Source organism: Populus euphratica, unplaced genomic scaffold, assembly GCF_000495115.2.
Source record: "Populus euphratica unplaced genomic scaffold, PopEup_1.0 scaffold982.1, whole genome shotgun sequence".
Classification (NCBI taxonomy): domain Eukaryota; kingdom Viridiplantae; phylum Streptophyta; class Magnoliopsida; order Malpighiales; family Salicaceae; genus Populus; species Populus euphratica.
This window is the reverse complement of record NW_011500844.1, coordinates 57699-61184: the sequence shown is the minus strand read 5'-3', so window position 1 is coordinate 61184 and position 3486 is coordinate 57699.

Below are 3486 nucleotides of genomic sequence, written 5' to 3'. Positions count from 1 at the left end.
AAAAAAATATATTTTTCATAATCAATCACTATAAATTTAAAATTTAGATAGAAAAATAAATCTATTTTTATATATGAATTATAAAATTCCCAAATTTTCTAACCCTAACCCTAAAACACTCAATCCTCCACCAGGACTGTTGTTTAGCTTGCTAGAGGGAATGATCCGCCAGATCGGAGATCCGTTTTTTGTCTTTCCAACGACGAAGCTCCGGTGCCTTCAACCGGATTTCAAGCACTCGAGTAAGTTGTGGACGCAACGCACATTAAGGACGAAGGGAAAACGCTTGCACGCGCGATGAAACATTACAGATCAGTTGGTCGAGAAGGGGATTTCCCTTTTGAAACTACCTCAGATGTATGAAGAAATCAATGAAAGCAACCCCAGAGGGATCGGCAGAATAGATCTAAACCAATCAAAGGTCCTTGGCTCATCAAGGATCGAGATGCCGATGCAATTCCTCATCTCTGAGTAATTGGCTTTAGGAGGTGATGTACGATGGCGCGTTGTCTGTCTTTCAGGTGTGTTAAAGATCCCCGGGGCCGGGAAAGGAGCCACCGAAGAACGTGGCGGTGAAAATTCATAGGCACCAGCATTTTATATTGAAAAGTGTGTTTTTTTCTGCCAGGCATGGAGGATTGAGAAAGAAAAATGTTTCTTTCCAAGTAACCAGGTAAAGCCTCTAGAAAGCATCCCCAGTACGAGCAAGGAAAGCAGGGAGAAATTCTCTTTGAATAACTGCAGCAATGGCTTTCATGTTGTTGATTTTGATTCTGGTCAAAGATTAATTAAAGAAATTTGAAGTTAGTCAATGTTATTCAAGTTCATATGATTTATCGAAAGAAAAGGAGAAAAGAGGGGCGGCTAGGTAGAAGAGAGGTTTCATTTTATAATTTTAATACTGGAAGTGTTTTTTAGTTATTAATTAAAATATTATGAAAATTCAGTAAATAATCTAAATTTCTTATTGATTTTCTTACACATATATAAATGATATAAATTTATAAATTATAGAATATAAACTATAAATTTTAATAGAATAAAAATAAAGTAAAAAATGAAACAATTTTCTAAAAAAAAGTTGGCAACTAGTCGGGGAAGGGCGAGTATACTGTAGTTTTTTTAAAATAACACAACCACAGTTTAGTGTTAATTAGTATATTTGACCGTGTTTTCCTTGGTTGAATTGTTTTTATAAATTTTTTAAAAAATTAAGTATAAATATTTTTATTTATAATATTATTAAATTTATTAACTTGATTTTTTATTTAATTCAAATTTCAAATCAAGAAGCTAATTTAAAGTTAATTATTTCATTTAATAAATATAAAGTCAACTTAGATAATTGATTCAAATATGATATAATTTTTTAAAAAAATTTAAGATGATAATTTTTTTATATTGAAATAATACTAGATTGCATTGATTTTGGTCACCATGTAACCTAGATCATGAAGTTTAATAAGTTTAATAACTTTATTATTTTTTAAAATTATTTTTATTTAATTTTATGATAAAATTAAATGCTTTTAAAATTGAGCATCAACCCTAAAAAAAATTTATTTAAAATCATGATAATCCTATATAAAATAGAAAAAATAAACCATAAATTTTATTTATCAATTAATTAAATATTAAATAAGAGTAAAATAAAAAAAAAATAAAAAAATTAAAGAACCAGAAACAACATATTAGGTTTGATAAGTAAACCTGTGAATTGGATAGCCTAATTTAATATATCAAACCCGCAAACTAGATAATGAATTTTATTATGATTAATAATTTGTATTTTTTCTAAACTATTGTTTCTTTAACTATTTGATAAAAAAAAATAGATGATAAAAAATCGAGTATTAAACCAATACTAAGACTTAAAAAAAACAAACAAATGATAACCTAATAAAAAATAAAATAAAACAAATTATAAAACTCAATTTTCGGTGTAATATCAAATGATAAAATTAAAAAAATAAATTTATATAAAAAAAAGATGTTAAACTAGCTATACAAGCCAATGAGCCTAACTTTTTAAAATTTAATAACTTATTTTTCTGAAATTGTTGTTTTAACTATGCAATTAAAATAAAAATACAAGATTAGATAATTTAGTTCAATTTAAAAAAAATAAAAATAAAAAGTATTTAATTAAAGAACTAAAGTTATCTTTTCTGATAACCACAATAACCTCCATAAAGTTTAATGATTAATTTTTTTTAAAATTATATTTTATTTAACTAAAGTTTTTTTTTAAAAAAATAGACCATATATACTATAATATTTTTCTAATATCAATATGATAATGAGATTTGTTTTGTATTGCAATAACTATATAAATATAAATTAAAATATATTATTTATTCTAAATCTCCACGAACACACCAAAATAAAAAAAAATCAATAATTAAAGAGATAAAAAAAGACTAAATGTGAAAAAAATTTGTAAATTAGTATTATAATCAACGATGCAGGAAAATAATATTTCCCTCACACCTTTTAATTTTATTTACAATTTATAATAATGTATCTGTTAAAAAAAAATATCACAGTTTATGCAGATTTTTACTGGCTGTTTTATTATTCAAAATCTTTTTCTGGGGGCGCTAATTCCTCAAAACTTTCTTACACCAGTGTTATTTAGAAAAAACAACAAAAATTCATATTTGAGTCCTTACAAAAGATTCAATATCCTGTTTCGTTCAGATTATTTATTCCCATGTCTGAAGTGGATATTAATGTTTTTCATAAGTTAATATTTTTTATAGTTAGAAGTTGATTTATAGGTCTATTATTTTTTTCGTTGCTATCACAAGTAAGTTTATGTTTGAGATTGTTGACTTATACAATGTCCTAGGTCGTCTTAATATTTTTTTTAATATAAAAAATACATTTTGCTAATGTTTTTATAGTAAAAAATATTTTAAAAGTGTGGATATTGACCCTTTGTTAGTTGTTTGATTTGATGAGTTTAAAAATAATTAGTAAAAATATAATTTGATTTGTAAAAATTCTAAACATTATTTAAAAAAAAATTAATATTGAAATAATAACATATCTTATCAATTTAGGTCAACCTAAATTAACTTGTCAAATCTACATTTTAGATCAAGAGACCATAACAACCTTATATAAAACAAATCAAAACAAATTAAGAAATTGAATTTTCAATTAACTCAATGTTAAATAATGAAATTAAAAAAATTAATTAAAAAATATTTTTTTACCCTAATTATCTTGCTAAATTCATAACTTGGGTCTTGAGATTATGATAACTTTACAAAAAAAAAATGACTTGAATCGATTCAGGTTAACCAGTCAAACTCGCGATCAAGTTTATGAGATTATTATAACCTTAAAGAAAATAAATTAATATAAATCATGAAGCTCAATTCTAAATAAACTCGTTTTTAAATGTTGAAAATGAAAAAAAATTCAATTGAAAAACAGGACATAATAAAACAACACGAGTCAGCCTGGTTTATCCCACAA